General features: G+C 38.9%; 1 long non-coding RNA gene across 1 annotated transcript; it reads left to right on the forward strand.

The window, feature by feature from the left end:
- Window positions 1–11,385: 11,385 nt before the first annotated feature.
- Window positions 11,386–14,159, forward strand: LOC122987746. The gene is made up of 3 exons (XR_006404582.1): window positions 11,386–11,474; window positions 12,787–13,078; window positions 13,516–14,159. It is a non-coding gene; the product is annotated as an uncharacterized LOC122987746 (long non-coding RNA).
- Window positions 14,160–19,927: the final 5,768 nt, after the last annotated feature.

The following is a 19,927-nucleotide window of genomic DNA, read 5'->3' on the forward strand; positions in this document are numbered from 1 at the left end:
ACAGAATATGCACTTGTGTAGCTTCATTAAGGGCCTTCATGATTGCAATCAGTTAGTCAGCTAGGTTTCCGTGTACTCAGGATATTATTTATAGACCTGTCACAAGTTTCCGTTTGTTTGTACACTATTGTTCCAAGTTATTTGATAAAAGTAGAAACACCTGAGAAAATGTTGACATAAATTTGCATTTTGACTCAGATTTTACAAAGCCAATTACCCTCATACCTCACCAGCTCCCATCATACTGTATGACATCCTGAGCACAGTGGAAGCAGGCATGCAGGAAGACTGAGACAGAAAAATATTTCTTAATTTTTGAAATACTGACATGCATAATTAAGGAAATCGTGTCGCACTTTGCATTGTAATTGAAAGTGAAGAACCTCTTCTCTTCTCTTCTCTTCTCTTCTCTTCTCTTCTCTTCTCTTCTCTTCTCTTCTCTTCTCTCTTCTCAGCTGTAGCAATATATCCTAGAAAGGCTTTTTTTCTAGGTGTATAAACAATGCTGCAGCGGGTACAAAGTGCTGTTTATTTATAAAGATGACAGGTCAGGAGCGGCTCTGTAGCTGAATGGTTACTGCACGTGCCACATAACTGCAACGTCTCTGGCTCGATTCCAGCCAGGGAATGTCATACCCATCCCTCTCCCCTTGTTTCCTGTCTGTCACTTCACTGTCAACTATACAATACAAGCAAGAAATGCCAAAAAAAATGATCTTAAAAAAAAAGAGGAAGATGACAGGTCACCATTTCCTTCCACTATGTGTGAAGCCAAAAATGAGCAGGCTTCAGACTCAGACTGTTGCCAGATAGTATTCTGTATGATTAAGTGCCAAGTCGAATAAATCAGAGCTTTCATAAAATCAGATTTTCTGAGTCATAAATGGGACTTGGATGTTGATGTGAACGCTATTTACAAGTTGGAAACTCGTAATTATGATAACTCCAATATGACATGAACACAGCATGAGCCCACTGAACCCAGCGCACTGTCAATCTCAGCCTACTCGGAGGAGCCAAACTTTTCATTTGGGGAAATTGCCCAAATGTTACAAAAAGTAGCCCAAATTATCATAACCCATCCAAAACAAATTTCCCCATACAATTAAATAAAAAGTAGCCCAATTGGACAGAAAAACACCCAATCTGGCAACACTGTTATCAGACTTCCAAGCTAGGGACCCCGAGCCTGTGAGCCAAAGGAATACATGTAGAGTTTCCAAGAGAGAGAAAATTACTTTGTTTGCTTCCACAAAAGTATAATAGAGGATATGATTCCTTTCACTGTGTTTTTAAGTCCTTTTCACTCAATATGTGAAGACAACACTATTATAATTTAGATGTGAAAAAGTAGGCTGTAAGTGAAATAAAACAATACAGTACAACTGGGCAAATATAAGTTTATCTTAAGGTTTTAGGAAAGATTTAGGAAGACAGTAGTGTCACACTAAAACAGCACAGGGGGATGAAAGGTTGCTGGAGGTCATTATGGTGAATATGCACATGTATATTTACCTTCAAACCCATTGAATCACACTTGACACATGAAAAGATTTATATTATGGGGAGTGTTTAATTGTGATCTTTTTTTTTTTTACCCATATCAAAATATTTGACTTGCCAAAGCATTACTAAACTTTTTCTTTACTAATCCATATATTCATTTTCCAATATTTGTCCACAGCACCAGGTGTTTTTTTGTATGTGCGTGTGTGTGTACACACAAAAGAAAAGCAGGAAAGGAAACAAGAAACATTGCCAGCTAGTGTCAATGCCATGTGAAAATAAAGCAGCACAAAATTCCCTGTTTAATATCTTTCAAAATCTCAAGATTCTGTTTTTTGAAATGTGTTACTTTGCTATCAGCTTTCCCCTAAAAATTTCCATAATTTGCCCAAATTTTGTGCTACAGATCATCTTTTCAGAGTGGGTGCCAGTTATTCCAACTGTTTCCATGTTGGAGCAACAAAGAGAAATTATTATGTACTGACAAGGTTTTCAATTGTCATCAGCATCAGAGCGCTGGAATAAACAGGAATGGACTAAGAGTCAGTGCACAATAGCCAGCTATTATCTCTTTATATCTTCTGATGGTTCAGTTTAGAGTCATCCTGGTTGTTAAGTTTGGTGCGATGTTTTTCAAATTTCCAGCAATTTATTTATTGATTTATTTTTTAATCTTAAAGCATTATTGTCTCAGTGTCTGGTTTGTCCCTGACGGCAACATTGCTGAGAGGAACATGAACAATCATATTAATCCTACATCAATGAGCATCAATGTGCAGGATTAGTATGAGCATTGATCTGGACTTGAGGGGTTCCTGGAGACTTGGAGGGCCCACAGAGGCTGAAAAGACAACCTACAGACTGATAGTGGACTTTTAATTTCCAACTATATGCTGGACAAAGGCACTTATTAGTGGCGTGGGCAAATAGAGAAAGAAGTACTTAAAAAAAATCATACTTAGAGATAGAGATAGTAAAGGTGAGTAGACAATAAGAGCAGAAAAGTACATGTTTAAGGTTAGAAATGAGACTGTGTGTGCTCGCTCAGCAATTTGAAATGTTGGCTGAAGGCGAAGCAATGCAAAAGACAAGTTGAGGCAAAAGGCTCTGTGGAGGGGAACGCGATGGTAATAGAAAGAAGTAATATATTGTAAGATGAGCCAGGGAAAACTCGGGCTTAGAGCTTTTGTTGAGAGCTTCTCCCAGGCCCTCTTACTCACAGAAGAGCAGCAGACTTTTTTATGTAGAGAAAGACCTCATCTTCTGTGAAGGCAATACTAATTAGAGTAGTCATCTTAAAGCTCTGACCTTTTGTAGATTTTCTGTTTTTAACTTCAGTCTTTAATTTCTTTTTAAGTGAAAGTTCTTATAGCTGCAGAAACCAGTTATTGTAACTCATTTGTGACTTAATAATCCCAGTCATTTGTGCAAAAATGTTACACTGTCACCCTCTCCGTGTTTCATGACTTAGGTGAGTGACCATTTTCTTGTAGTTCTTCTTGTACTGGGCTAACAAGCTTCACAGTGCTGCCATGGTGCAGTTAAAGCAAACTAGAATAAATCTTTAATTCCTTTTTTTGGCTTCCTCGAGTATGAGTTGAAATTTTAGAGTTGCTGCGTCTCAGGGTTTGTTCTTGTTGAGCAGAAAATGCATACTGGAGTGTGACTGACAGGCCACAATGCCAGTGAATGCATCAATACTCATCAGCGGGAGGAACAGTGAGGCTTGTTTGATGGCGTTTAACTGAGCCATATATTACAGTGAGCTATCTTGTTAGTTAGCTAATATATTTTATGTGTGCTTATGTATATGTAGGCTTTATGTATGCATACTTAAATGTGTAAGGGTATATGCCTGAGTCTATGCACCTATCGTTTTCAGTCAGAGTCACTGAGACACCTTGAGTGCCTGGGCTGAAATGACAGTAATTTCACACCCAATTAATAGAGTAGAGAGCAGACTCATATTATAATGTCTGATGTTGGCACCTTGACTGTAAGGACAAACACAGAAGGACACCTTGCTGAGCTTGTTTGGAGAGCGGGCCAGTTTATGCAAACATGTCTGACTTAGAGAGCGTCTGGATGGGGGAACCTGCCCCTGAAGTGTCTGCTGTAGAGCTACCAGTTGGGCTGAGATGCCCCACCAGCCTTTTTAGTATGATAATGTATGGAGATGCGGGCACGGGCACTTTTTCCCTCTTTCCCCTTGCTCCGTCTTTAAGCCCCCCGTATTAATTGGCATGGCAGAGGCGGCAGTCACTTCGTTGTAATCACTTTCCCTCGGAGAACCCCACTGAGAAAGATTGAAGGGGAGAGGGACGGAGGGAGAGCGAGCGAGAGCCTTTGGTCTCGAAAGGCTTGTCCTCTGAATTATGTTATCCCAAGAGGTGCAAGGAAGCAGACAGACGAGGGGGGGGGAAGCAAGAAAGGAAGATATGGAACAAGGAGAGAGAACTAGAGAGGAAATTGTGATGTGAGCTCCCTGTCTCCCAGAGAAATGAAGGACTATAGATGGAAGGAGAGAAGAACCGGATGGGAGATTCATGTAGGGGATTATGGATGGAGAAAGTTGTATTGGTGGGAAAAAGGTTAGGAGGATGGGTTAGGATGTTTGATCGACATGAGGAAGATGAGAAGGAAAAAGAAGGGAGTGGTAGGGCAAAGGAAGATGACTGGGGTTGTTTGACACTTAAAGTTCCACCTGGTGTAATCTAATTGGTTTTCATCCTCTGTAAACTTTCTCAACTGAGTGAAATAGTCAGGAGGAAACAGGCCTCACATTTCTAAATCTATTAACCATAACCTATTACAGTAATTTGGCTCATTTCCACTGCTATTAGGACCCTTGCTGTCAGCGCCTCCAAGTTGATGATTTTACATCCACTTTAAGCACACAATTGTTTTCACTGCTGATTGCTGCTGCTACAACATGCCACGCTTGTAAAGTACCTTGAAATTGAGGAACTGCATCTGAATCTGAAGAGGAGACTACAAAGAAAGCCTGCACAAGAGATGGAGGAAATGGAGAGATGTCAAAGAAAAAGGAGAGAGGAAAAAGTCCAAAGTAAAGAAAAAAAAACTGAAGGCTTCTTCCTATGGGGTTTAAAATCTAAATGTTGCACTCTATCTTGGTCAAGGCTACTAATTGCTTTAACCAAAGGATGAGTGTGTGGGTAAGTATATGTGGGCGCACACGGGCATATATATATAGATGTGTTTCCCCATAGGCGGAGAATGATGGATAGTAAATAAATGATGAAACACAGCAGAGGGAGAGTCACCTTTTAAGAAGCGAGTCCGAACGCGTCAGAGACTGCGGCCTTGAAGCCAGATCAAAGCCACAAGCCGAGCTGTAATAGATGATGGAATTTAATCATGTCTGCTGCCTAACTCTCTCTCTCTCTGTCTCTCTCTCTCTCTCTCTCTCTCTGTGTTTTATGGCTTTCAAAATGCAACTGCCATTTTCTGTTAATTTTAATCCACCACATCAAATTTTTTCCATCACTGCAACACTCTGACTTTCTAGATGCAAGTCACTGACATCGGGTATTGGAGTACAATGACACATAAAAACATCAGCATAATTACTTTATTAGCGCAGACTGATGTCGAGTTTGGCCGGTCATGTTTCATGTCACATCAGTGCCTTAGTTAGCGTCCGCTGGTTGCCTTCTGGCCATGAGGAGGCCTTTTGCTGCTGAGCTCTGTCGTTTTTCCTCCATTCCCGGCATAAGTGCTGTGTCTCACTCCACAAACCATCCCCTACTAATTAAAAAATTCTTAATGATAGTACTTCAAGAGTATTCCTTATGCCATTAATCATCCACATATCCCATAGATCTTGAAACAAATGGGCAGCAAAAAACAGAACTTTTCAATGGAGGCGGGGGGGGGAAATGGTTTGCTTCATTATCATCAAGAGTACTTTTGCATCCATTTGTATCCATAACTGTTGCACTTTAAGCAGCAACTCATTAATCGATGACGCGTTTGTAGGGATTATTGAACTCTGACTCAGCAAAAAGCCAGCGACAGAGGGGTCCACAAAAGCATTTTGGCTCAGATCAGTCCAGTCAGAATGTTTAGGAAAGACAGGAGACGCCATGAAACACTTTTGCTCTGAGCCTGAATTGGTAGTCTTGCATCCAGTGGAAATGTGGCATTGATGAATAACTGGTTTCTGGAGGTAGATATCTATCATGGATAACCATGCCAACTGCCATAGTTTTAAGCTTTGAGCATGTCTGCTTATGACTGGCTCACACATCATCTTAGCCACTTCCGAGTTCCCTAATGGATTCTCTGCCCCTGTCGTCCGTCTCTCTGCGTCTCTTTTGTCCTGTTTTTTATTTAACCACACTAAAGCGTATCGCTCCTTTTATCTGACTATCTTTGATTTTTTTTGTTTCCAGTTGTTGTCTCTGTCCTCCTTTTATTTCCCTCTCTGTCACCCATTACGACAGTCTTCCCTTCCCAGTCGCCTATTTGTCTGTTGCCTTCTTACTTTCTCTGCTTCCAACCTTCAGTTTCCGTCTCCCCAGCTTGATTCAGCAGTAATGAGTGAAGCTTAAGGTGGGGCTGGCCTGAGGTGAGCTGGAGAGAGGCAGGGAGGTTAATGAGGATAGCAACCTCGCTTTTTGCCTGAGGTGTAAAAAGAGAGTAAATGGATGAGTGAAGGAGGAAGAGAGCAAGGAACAGGGAGACAGACAGACAAACATACAGACGGTACAAACATTTGCAATAATAAATTTAGCTGATGCGTTCATGTCTAACAGCGTGACCATCAGGTCAAAAGTATGCACAAGAGTGAAGGTGGGCTTGTGCTAGAAGCAATGAATTGATTATTTTTTTTTAGAAATACATGTGAATATTTTTTTAAGATTTATAGCAATACATCAGCAGTTATAATCATTCATCATATATAATTCAAAAATGTGTTTATAATTTCAGTATGATAAACTATTTAGCCATCTGGGATCTTCAGAACGATTCCATCAATTTTTCCACCAAGGTTCCTATGGTTAAGAAAATTAAAAATCAAACAAGGACACACTGTCAAAGACATGAAGCAGCCACAGTTCAGCAGCTCTGCCAAGAGGACGTGATTGAATGATGCTGCCTCTTCTTCTGTGGATATTCTCACTCATTCAAACAACCCCTGGGGACAGATCATCTTTCTATGAGTCGGTAAATGAGAAAGGAAATGGACAGATGGATAAAAAAAGAATAAATAAATGACATTACATGAATTAATAAATGATGCAGAGCTTTGGATCTCAAAATACAGACTAAATCAACATCAAACTTAAATGAAAAAAATCACTAGAAGAATATAAACTTTTGAAAATTATACAGCTTGAATATGATATCTTTGAATGACATATTAAATGTCTGCACATGAGGTTTTCATGTCATTTTACAATTTTGACGGCCTGTCACTTCCTCCGGTGGAATCCAGTCACCTATGTGACATCTCTTTTTGTCATCTGTCCATCTTTCCCTCCTTCTCACTCCCTCCTTCCTCCCACGTCTGCCCTTGTCACTATTTCCTTTGTTTCACTCCCGAATCAATCTTTCTCATTTCGTCCAGAATTGATTTCGCCATCTCTTATCATTGACGCAATCCTGCAATCCGCTCTCCACTACCTCATCCAGTCCTATCCCGCTCCATCTTTTGCTCTTTTTCTCCTCCTCTATCTCATTCTCTATCTATCCTCCTCTGCGTTCCACTGCAACTCATTACAAATGTGGCTCCTTTGCTCTGTCCCCTTACTTGGTAACCTCCGCAGAGTTGTGGAACAATGTCTTTATTGGATGTGGCTGGCATTGCTAAGCGTTCTGTACTGCAGAATTGGTGCCATGCATAAGATATTATGTTGGCAGCTCACAGTGCTATACTGTACTGTGAAGATAGATTACCAGTCTCACAGGTTGTTTGTGTCAAAGTATACTGATGCACTGCATTTTTTTTACCTTCTTTCTTTTCAATTCACCATCACATCTATCATAAAAGTAAACATTTGAATACCTTGTATTTTAACAGCTGCAGTGCTATAATTAACATCTCTAAACGACATACAGTATGTTTGGATACGGAAGCAACAATATTTATTAATTCTCACTGCTTCATTAACATTCATGCAGATGTCTATATAATACAGATTGTAATTTTAGTTATACAAACACTTCCCAGAGACAGAGCTGCTCTGGCAGCAGGATAATCACATTTGTCGACTAGACAGAGCCAAACAGTGCCCCCAGGGACAGAGCTGAACTGTGGTGATTTTGGCAGAGTGGGCAAAGTTGCACGGTGTACATGCAAGTCATGTGATGCCCTGAGGTCTAAAGAGATTTCTTTCCATAAAACTGTTCCACAAAAAAGAACCAGCTATTAAACTATGACAACTATATCCTGGGCCACTTGTTCCAAAACAATTTTTAAAAGCCACCGAGAGCAATATGTGGATGATTTTGTTCTTTGTCAGATACCCAGGTACCTTACTGTAAAACAGGACATTTATTAAAGGATAATGTTGTGTAATTGATAAATGTTACTATATGTAACACTTCTGTAAAGTTCCACTGTGGAAATGAGTCAGTCTGGAAACAATTGCGATTGCATTAACATAACATAACTTAACATAGCATAACATCATCGAGTCAGCAAATGCTTAAAATTCAGTTTTCTACAGTTAAACCAACAAGCATATATGGATATACAGTATGTAGATGTTTGTATCTTGAGACTGAAATAATTTAAGATGTGAAAAGTAAAGTAAAGGAAATCTGTGACAAACAATTATGGGCCTAAAATAGAACCCTGAGGAACTAATACTAGAGTGGGAGACTCAATGGACAGGGACAACCTGCACGTTAAGGGTCACTTAACTGATGAAGACAGCGGAAAGTGTCGGTAGCATTTCTGTCCCCGTGCTACATTGTCTACTTGTGCTGAAGGCAATCAGTGAAGAAGCACAACACAACAGCCATTGAAAAATTAGTAAAACTTCTTTCACCTGTACATAATTTTGACAAATGATGAAAGATTTCTTAACATATGGGTCTGTCGCCTAGCAAAAGACTCCAACCAGCTCTGTTCAGGATGTCTGGCTGGAGAAATATCAATAATGAACAGAACACAAATCAGTGTCATTATGATAAATACACAACAAATGCAATTTTGATTAACCAGTCCCTACTGAAATGTGTCCATTATTAGATTTTCAAAAAACTTAATACTCATAAAACAGCATCACCAAACCTACAGCCAATGTTTATAACATTGTAATAACTTGTTTAGCAGAAAGTGGTTAGCCTTCAGTAAACACGCTAGCAGATTAGCTTGCTAGCAGTAGTGCTGACTCATCTACCATGGGCAGGCTGTAGTGGTCTGTCAAGAGTCTCCCATATAAAAGAAAACACTGTGCTATTACCAAAAACAAGATAAAGTTTGTAGTCCTGAAACTACCTGAAAATTGTACAATCATAACCAGTTAGGGAGAGTGTGTATGCAGAAATATCAACTCTTTCATCAGTCTTGGACAAAGCATAATTGGAAAATACTATTATAATGCTAAGCATTCAGTACCACAAAATTAAATATTTAACTCAAAGAGTTGAGTGAGCCATTACTATTAAAACTAGCCACACAAGCTCATTGTTATCTATGTAAAGAAAGCTAGAAAGCTGACCAGGCCTGAGAGATTAGTGTCTGTATCTGAAGGCCAAGCTCCCAAATGTGATCATGTCCCTGCAGCAGACATTTCAGATCAAATGTAATAAACAGGCAGAAGGTTGCAGAAAGACTGTATGATCCTTGAACATTGGAATAAAAGATGCATGAATGGAGAAAAAGAATGAATCTATTGTTCTGCCAAGAGCTCAGCAGGAACACATGGAGCAAGTTTCAAAGCAGAGGGACAACTTACTAAACATCTAAGTACCATATTGACTTATTTTCATGGCTTAATTTAAAATTCTCCTTTTAAAAATCTCTTTTGGAGTATGAATCTCATATAATATCTATAATATTCAGACAGTAGCTGTACATTACATGGCTATCTTTAAGTGGCCTGACAAAATTATATAAAAATATGTCTTGGCTCTGTTTAATCCAACCAAAGAGATGATTTGTGGTACTGGAAAATGTTAGTAGTCCTCAGACTCTAATCTACATACAACACAAAAGCATACATACTACACTTGTTTTGTACCATTAACTTCACTATTATATAACCAACAACCATACAAGTGTGGGAGAGGGCAGATATTGATTCCTCCAACTTAACCCTCCAACTATGTTAGAGAAGCAGTTAAATGGCCCTGCACACGAATGATTTGTGATTTCATTCTGTCTCTTTGATAGTTGTCTTTTAGTAAGCTGTTACAGCAGTTGCTTGGAAACATTTTCCCCCCCTGAAGGACTGCTGCATGGTAAAATGAAAGGGAATTTATGAGCAGTTTTTAGATTGACAAGCAGGGATGTATACGAAAATATATACGCTTATCATCACAGATCAACTTCTCGTCAGTTTGTATATAAAAAAAAAATTCTCACAAAACTGCTGCAGAAAAAGAGGCTACAGTCAGCTGTTTGTGCAGTGCAATTAGACAAGCATATACTGCTAGATTTATCCATTTCCTCTCAATGTTCCCCAACATCCGTACAATGTTTCGGTCTCTAATGTATTAGCAGAGACTTATAATCAATCTGTGCCATACTATGTTTTCTCAGAAGGTTTCTGCTGTGTTTGTAATGCTCAGAGAGAACGGAAGAGAGGAAAAAGAGAGATGGAATTGAGAGGTGAGGGGAGATACAGAGACGGAGTTTCAGAAATTCAATCATTTTTGTACACAGTTGAAGTATTAAGGGTTTCAAACATGATGGTGATAAGTCTACAGCACATTAAATTTATCCAAAAACAGATTCCGCACTCCTGAGACTTAACTCAGTGGCTTTTAAAATTGATTATTTTCAGCTATCCGAGTTGCTAAGTGGAAAGAAATGTACAATTAAATGTTTGATTGTTTATGGTGCTGCCATTCATTTCACTGTCTGTCTCTTAACCCATTTACCATGGTCCATCAATACACATTTAAACAGTCGTATACCGGAAATGCTATGCTGTTAATGTCACAGTTCTGGCATATTCACTTTGTGCTTGGACTGATTCCCAGTATAATCATTAATCAAAACAGGACTGTCATCAACATTTCTGTGTGATTATCACACACTACTGTAATTAACGTATTGATTGTAGACACTGCCAAGCTTCTACAATTTGTGTAAAAGAGTCAGAATATTGCCCACCCCACTGCTCTGCCCCTTCTTAATCCTCTAATACCCCTATAATATACCCCTTTTCTTATCCCCTAATTAAACACATCCTCCTATTTCCAAGCGCTGGGGAACATTCGTCAATACACTTTAAATCGAACGCTGTGGAACCTGTCCTGTCTGTATGAGAGTGCCAATCAATGACGCATCACCCAGCTTCTCTACTTGTCTGTCCCTATTGCTCTGCATCTCAATCACTCGGCCGATATCCATCTTTCTCTCAGCCCCTCCAGCCCTTTCTTCCATCTCTTTTGATGTCCCTCAATATCTCTCTGCTCGAAATATGCATTGATCATGTGTAATCAGATGCTGTGTCCCAAGTTTTAGGTTGTACTCTTAAAACTGTTATATCATCACTCAAATGATACAAAACAGTTGGAAAATGGATCCCCAGACTGGATGCTTTGTCTTGTTTGATAGAGTTGTCATGACAAGTCAGCAGCTGTTGTTACATAGTTCACTGACAATTCTGAAGAAAACAGATTTGCAACTCAGCGTGAATCTCATTATCATGCATTTGCAAACTTGCATCACCTTTAGGATAATCTATTATGGCATCATGACCATGGCAGTGTGCCACCTGTTTGGAGGAAGAGGCCACCGTGTCTGGAAACTGTGGCTTTAAAGGGTAAAGCTGGCATTTATTTTCATATGTTTAAGAAATCTCATGAAAAAACCTGAATCAACAATGAATTAGTCTGTCTCAATAGTTTTTGACTTATATTACCTGTCTGTGGCACTCAACCCCAATCCCATTCATTCCTACTGTATATGTAAATCTTTAAAAACAGATAATAATATATGTTTGCAGTTTTAGAAAAGGCAAAGTAATATCTGAAAACAGTTAGGCACAGTAGTTTTTAGCAAATGTTACTAAAAGAGTAAGCAGTGCATTTGATAGTGACTGTTCTCAACTGTGGATTAATACACATCTGGTGTGCAAGTGAATATTTACAGCAGTAGGATTGATTAAATCTCAATTTTAGTCACATTTTTACTAGTTTTTGGCCAACATATCTATGGTATACTGGAATGAGATTCAGCAGGCTTTATCTACACAAGCTATACTTACTTGTAAGATTAATTCTCTCATTTCATTAGATTTTTGTGACAAAAAGAAAAATATAGAATATTACCACACTCTACTTTTAATCTCTGGCACTGGGTTTCCCATGACAGGTTTACCAGGACAAATCCAACTTTGTTGTTAGTTACTCACCCCCTGATGTGCACAATCTTCATATTCATGAGGTTATGTTTGTGTTATGTATATATTCAGCTGACTGCAGTGCACATGAAAGTCTAATATCCAGTATCCTGGGAAAACAATCGAGAGTGCTCAAAAAATAAGACACATTGGTGCCTCATCAAGCAAAACAGAGGGTGAAACGTGATTGAGTCATTACTGTAGGCTAATTACGCACTTTACCCCAACTAAACATTGATATATTAATTAGACAAATAGCTCTACAACGTCGAAACACAGACTGACTGAGTACATGTCAAGTAGAATTTATCTTCCCTCTTTTTTTATTTATTTTGTCAGTGCTTTCAAGTGACCACTGGGATTCACAGCCTGATTCTTTGTGAAATGTGCTGTGCTTTGATCTACATCAAATGCGAACTAAACTTGGGGAGGGGAAAACCAAACGGTTTCTAACAGCACAAAGAGATACGACAGGAAAAAGCCTCTGCCGCAGCTATTCTTGCTACTGCAAAGATGAAAAAGGGGTTTTAGATTTTTCTTGATGTTGGATTCAGTCCGTGGTTGATTTATAGCAGGGTTTTGGGCAAAACTCCTGGTGCATAAACAACTCGTGAGAGTGCTGATCAATGTAAATTGGTGTGTAAATGGGCACTGTGACCTTTGGAAAACTCCTCCCTGGGAAAGTAGAGGCTGTTCACTGATCTTGTTCTGTGTCCTCTTTTTTTCCCCCCAGTGCTTTCAGAAAACTCCTGCCACAGCAGAAACGCTCCACAGCACTGTCTTCCAACTGACTGAATAATAGCGGAGAATCTGACTTCTCCAGGACTTCTGTGGGCCTTTGTCTTTGAAGCAACACGACACAGGGCCTTGACATTCTAAAAACGCTGCTTAGAATTTGACTGTACCCAAAAGAGGATGTGCTAAGCTCCACTGGTGAAAAGTGGCTCTGGCAGAAGGCGTCAGTGAATGATGGCCCTCATGTTCAGTCCCAAGCACTTAACGCTCGCTGTGAAAAGCCCCTCACGGTGAATGCAGGCAATGAATAAGCTGCCTTGAAATTTTTTTCTCTTAAGACTCTGCTGTTAGATATGTTCTTTTGAATGTATTGAGTTTATCACAGTAGTCTGCTGATTGCATTGTGACAGAAATCTCAAGACTGAAATGCTTAACTTCCAGGATATAATGATGCAAATTGCTCATCAAGCCCAAACAGAGGTGTATTGCATTTACAGTGCTGTTGAAAAAACATTGTTTTTTTCTATTTTAGTCTTGATTTCTCAATAAACACGACTGAGAAATATCTTTTAAAATATCTTGTATTTCTCAGTCCCAAGAACTTATCGTTTATCGTCTGTCTAATGCAATTCCTAACAACCATTAATCTCATGACATGTATCCGCCATTACCCAGAGTCCATCAGATAACTCCTGACATCCATTTTCTTCATTCCTGTCTCTCTTAGGCTTTACTTCTGGAAGATGGTTTGAGCTGCTAACTAATGCCCTGAAGGAACAACATGCACCTGTAACCCAAGACTGCAGCAGGTGTCGGATGCTGAGCCTGCTTAAGGAGGCCAAAAGTGCCCATTTCCCCGCAGTTAAGATTGACTCTGAGAGTGGAGTACTATAATTCTAGCTTCGGGCACCACTTCTGGGTGGCTGCTTCCAAAAGCTTAGCTTCAAGATGCACTGCTGGTCTTCCATCCAAGTGGGATGCATTTCTTTGCTAGGCCTAGTTCCCTGGTAATTCTGTCTTCTTTTCATGGAGAGCGTGTGTGCTCAGAGATGGCTGGTGAGTCATGCGGTGTTCAAGTTTTTGAATTTATTCGGTAGCAAATTATATGTTAAACCCATTTTAGCATCTATGGTGGGTTATTACTGAGAACTGAAAAATAAATAAAGACCAAGTGGACGGCGCATTCAAAGGATCTTCCATAAAATTCAACTTTTAAACATTTATAAATATTTCAGCAAAACCTAAATTTGAATTCTCCTCGCTTTTGTGCAATGGAAGGAACCTAAATTCATGGCCCTGAAAAACAGTAATATATGGGGTGCTAACCACAGCAGAAAAACAAACTTTTCTTTTTAATCATTTTAATTTTGACTAAAAAGTATATAAGCCAAAACAAACACCAACAATATACTGTATATACTGATATCTTAGCAATTTATTAAAAGCAATATAATATTAGCTCAACTTTAAGGCATCAAGAAAGTGGATTTATTATTAGTAATCAGCGCCACAAGTCTCATGCAAAAGCAATTTAATATTGCTTTATTGTCAGATTATCTCTGAAAGCAGCAAATCAAAATCCGGTGAGATCATTTAAAAGCACAACAGGAGAGCTCTGGGGAAGGTGGAAAGCAGAGCAAGTCATTTTGGAATAAGTGATCAGCTCATCAGGCTATTGGCAGACTGATTTATCTTAAGCTCAATAGGTTTGACTAAAGCTCAACAGTGACAACACAGGTGACACATATTAACACCTGTGCGAGAGTATTTCACCGTGATCTCGGCTTGATAATGAATAAAAGTGACCCGCGAGGCCATTGTGCATTCTCACCTAAACGTCACACCCTGTCAGCAATACCTGCTCTGCGTGATGACATATTGTGGCCTGCGGCGAAAGAGAAGAAAAGAAGTTAAATGAAAAAAGAAAAATAGGCAGACAAACATGAGTGGCAGAGGCCTCTGTAGTCGGAACAAAATGTCTCAGAGCGCAGTGATGGAGGTGAATAGAACTGAGAGGGAGACAGATTAAGCAGCATCTTTTATAGCCCAAACTCCCCAACACTTACATACTGTGGTTAAGAAGTGACTCATCAGACTGAACTCATTTTAAAACACACAGCTTTGTAGCACTTTTTGTTTTGATGCATGTGCATTATCTTGAAAATTAAGTTGATTAATCAAGTTATAATTTGTGTTATAATGGGAACTTGATATCCAAATTCACCTATAAAACACACAATTCAGATGGCACAATAAATGAATTAATGTATCTATGTATGCTGGACTCACACTGAGCTGGGATTGGTTTTAGTACCTTATTGCCGAGCCTCGTCCTCTTCACTGTGATTACAAAAGGAAGAAAGGTAGCATGGTAGGTTGTGAGTCCCTCAGCTACTATTCATTCTGCCAGTGGATAATAAATTGGTGCTCAAGAGGGGGTTATAAGGTGTTACATGCTGAAACAGAATATGTGTCATGTAAGTGCCCGGCTTTGCAGCTTGTCATCAAAAAGGCAAAAAAAAGGAAGGACAAATAAAATGGGAAATTGCTTGCATTACTTGAATGATAAAGCCTAGTACCTCTGTGCTCGAGTGCGTGTGATTTCTTGATGTTCTGCTCTGCTGAATGCACTTTTTCTTTTTATCAGCTAGCTTTTTTTCACCTCTTGAAAGGGAAGGTTTTGCTGATGACAGAATGATGCAGATTTAGTGACAATGGGCCTCATGCAAGAAGCACTCGTACGGACAGATTTTGTTCTTAAAGTACATGTACGAGTGATTTAAGAACATTTGTGGCATTCATCAATTTTCTCATAAGCCTATTCAGAGTTTTCTCTTAAGTATGAACAAAATTTACGAGTGGTCCAGACCTGTCGTACGTGTCATGAATAGATCATTTCTGCCTTTCTGCACTAAGGAGAAACACTTGCTTGACTTACAGTCATAATGTCCTAATCTGAAATAATTTTGAGTAAAAAAAATGTATATATAAGTAAAACAAACTTAATGCAAAATTTATATTCTGTTTATCATATTTTTCATCATCATGGCTGCCAATTTTTTTAAAAAGTTTTTTTGGATTTTATAATTTTTATGGATATATTTTGGTGCAGCAACTTCTACATTTCAGTAGTCGCTAGGAAACTTCTCACTCTGACAGCTTCCTCTGTGTCTCTGCAGGTCTCTGTCCAGTATTATCTTGTGTTGCAGCTCACAATGTAAGATCACCTGTAGAATACAATATTCTCCTCTAATATCTCAGCAACTGTCTCATCCCTTGACTGCCTCCCATCAAGGAGCACTTTGCTGTAGAAAGACACATCTAACTTAATGTCAAAACATTCCCTTTTATTTCTGTCACAGTCCAGAGCTGTTATGATGACATGTTAGCTGGATTCATATTTTCTGATTGTATTGGGTCTCCTACTGTCACTCCTAAATTTGTTAAGGGTTTCTTCCGGTGCACTGCTCCCCTGCTGTTCAAAACTAACGGGACAAAGCAATGAGGAAGGAGAAAGAAATAAGGAAGGAGAGTAGGCATTCGAAACTGCCAACAGCGGAGATTTGGTCGGCGACTCCTTCCATCTACGTTCTTAAAAACCTGCCCTCATTGAGCAACAAAGTGGATGTGGACATACACACTGTATTGTAGATCTGCGATCCAGTGTAGAAATTCTCAGCATGACGTTAAGACCTTTTCATTCGCCTGGAGAATTTTGGTGTATTCTGCTGTTTGGTGTATGCGCCTCCCGACAGTAAAGCATTACAAGCCTGTTTTGATTGGACAAATTGGGAAATCTTTCAGGAGGATTCACCAGATGAAATGACTGCAGTTACGAATAATTACATTAATTTTTGTGTAAAAATCTATCCAAACAGTAAATCATATGTGACAAGGAACAAAGAAAGTTATAAATACAAGGAAAGTTGCTTTCCAAAACAAAGTTTCTGGAGCATTCAAACAGACAGAAATAGAGCTGAAAATCAGATTGAGGAAAGCAAAATTGCCACACAGACAGATGCCTTTAAAGCCAATAACCCCAAAAAGGTATGGGATACCATGAAAACTATGACAGGAATGTCATCTCCAACTAAATCTATTGTGACGGACTATGAATTTTGTTTTGCCAATGACCTAAAGACTTTCTTTGCAATATTTGAATCACTAGATAATTCTGTGAAGTGCACCAAAACACTTAAAACTATTCTTCTAACTTCAGACAGAATTGTCATCACTTTCGAAGATGTCAGGAAAACATTTCAGTGTACAAATGGCAAGAAAGCTGCAGGGCAAGGTGAGTGCAGTGCTTTTCTTTCTGCAACTGAGCTGGCTCCGGTGTGGCAACCAATTTTTCAGGCTTCTATAGACACACACACTGCCTCTCTGTCATGGAAAACTTTGCACATACTGTAAAACCATTATCTAAAATTCCATGTCATGAAAAGAACATGAGGAATTAGACCAATAGCCTTTGCCTCAGTGATTATGAAAATCTATAAATACTGCTCCAATATCTCGTCAGTACAACAAAAAACAAACTTGATCCATATCAGTTTGCTTATAAGCAGGATTGTGGTACAGAAGAGGCTGTTGCCACTCTGGTTGATGTCATCTCTAAATATTTAGAAAAACCCAACACCTATGCTTTCAACACAATACAAGCAGACATTTTGGTGTCAAAAATGGTCCAGCGGGAACTGAATCCCTATTTGAATCATTGGTGTGCCTCTTTTCTTACTAACAGAGTCCAGATTGTAAAGGTGAACAAAACCCTTTTATCTGCCATCACAACCAATGTTGGGGCCCCCCAGGGTTGCATGAGTTCAGTCATGCTTGTCACTTTCTATACCAGTGATTGCCGTACAGATACACTAAATCAATATTTTCTAAAGTATTCTTTTGATACAGTTCTAATATCTCTGTTAAGTAACTCAAGCAGCCCTTGGCTGCACCAACATGGTGTGAACAAAGTGGTCGAGTGGAGTGATAATAATGCTCTTGAGATTAACACAAAGAAAACAGAAGAAATTGTATTTGGTTCACCATCTGACTCTCATAAAGTTCCTATTGTTATCCATAATTAAATAATCAAGCAGGTATTTTCATACAAATTCTTGGGTGTAATGATAGACCATCTGTTATCCTGGAAAGACCACATTGTATTTGTCTGCAAAAAGACAAAACAAAGAATTTATTTTCTCTGCTGCCTCTTTTGGGGCGAGTAGACAAATTCTTCTTTTGTTTTTTCATATCTTGGATTATGAGTGTTCTACAGTGTTGTAATACTACATGGTACAAATGTTTGTCCAATACTTTAAAGTAAAAACTGCTCCACCAAGTGAAAATCTGCTTAAAGATTGTAGAAATTCTATGAATCAGCCTATCATAATAACATATTAAGGCTGGCCAACAACATTGTCTCTGACCCCAACCATGTCGTACAGTGAATACAAATTTTTACCATCAAACCGGGGATACAGGGTTCCATGATTTAATAAGTTTAGACTGAAGCACTCTTTTGTACACCAGTCAATGCTAAAATTAAATAATGAGCTTAATCTCAGAGCAAATGTACATTGAATGGACTTGAATAGGCTTTTGTGATTGTAATGTTATGTTAAATCTATAAATCTTTGTTTCTTGTCTTAATTTTTGTCTTTTCTGTGATGTTTCAAATAGAGCTGCTGTGCTGCAAGAAAATTTTCAGACTTGATATGACAATAAAGTATTATCATCATCATCATTATTATCATCATCATCAGTTGCCTTCTGATTTCTGGAAAGCAGGACTTGAAGTTGTGCAGTGTTTTTACTCTTTGGGAACTTTCTGTGAAGGAAACTCACCCAAAAACCAAGTGGAACATGAAGCCATTCATGACAATTTTAGGGGTGTGAATTATGCTAATGATCACATCTCACAAATGCTCACCTCCTCATGAACAGATGACATTCATCAGGCTGAAACAAGCAATTTACAACAAGCTCAGGCAGTTAAGGGAGTTTGTTGAATCCCACATAGGAAATTTTCTTATTTTCTTATGGCTTTGTGCAGGAGCAAATAAAAGAGAAAAATAAGAACACATTCATGCATGAGGCCCAATGACTTTTGTACTGTAAGACTTGTAACCTACTGAACAGCTGTACACTGCCAAATGATGTGCTCCTGAGATTGCTTCGAGACCCTGATGACGTTTGCAGGATTTACATAGTTTTATTAATGCAAACTCCAAAAGTTTAATGCACCAATTTTTTCAAAGACCTTTAGCAGATAATGTTGAACATTTTTGATCCAAATGCAAATGTTGATATTCAAATACATATTCTAAGATAGATAGGTGTTATACAGTCTTACTTCCCTATACAAACTGCTGAAACCTATAACCAAAGCTGTAACCTGAGACCGTTCAAAAAGGAAAATTTCTTCCCACATGTTCCTCTGTAGGTAAATGTCTGTTATTTCCTTCAGTTTTTTTTCTGTCTCTTCTGCTTTCCCACACTGTCAAAATCCCTTCATTCACAATTCTGACATCACCATACCTGAACAATGATCTTTCTGCCCATTTTCCTGGAGCCAATCAGTCCTACATATTGCTGCAATTCTGCCGTTCTGTTTTTAAGACCTGCTATTGTGTAACCCACCTCCTCCCCATCACGACCATGACCTCCTTGATATCCAGGGATGGAGACTCGTCCACCAGCATCTAGATTCCAGAGGGATCCTGTCCTATCTCCTATCTTTATATGGGCTTATCAATATGAAGATACTATCACATCGATTGAGTGTAATCGCCAGAAATCTTTCTGACACAAATAAATATTGTTATAAACTTCAAATTGATCTCTCTCTTGAACTGATTTAGGTGCAGCAGAAACAAGTTGTACATACAACACACAATGGCGATATATCACATTATCACATTTTAAGTTGATACAATGAACTATTTACACATCAAGTGGACATGAAGCAACATTAGCATTTATTTTGCGTAAGTCCAATATACACTATTAGCTCTGTGCAGTCTCCACCAACTCCTACTGAAAATATCTGACTCTTTTCCTGCGAAATGCTCTGCTATGTTCATCAGTGGGTCAGTAACGTGGTCTGAAACTTGTTGATGGTCAGGTAGTGTAAAGTGGGT

Source organism: Thunnus albacares, chromosome 8, assembly GCF_914725855.1.
Source record: "Thunnus albacares chromosome 8, fThuAlb1.1, whole genome shotgun sequence".
NCBI classification, from domain to species: domain Eukaryota; kingdom Metazoa; phylum Chordata; class Actinopteri; order Scombriformes; family Scombridae; genus Thunnus; species Thunnus albacares.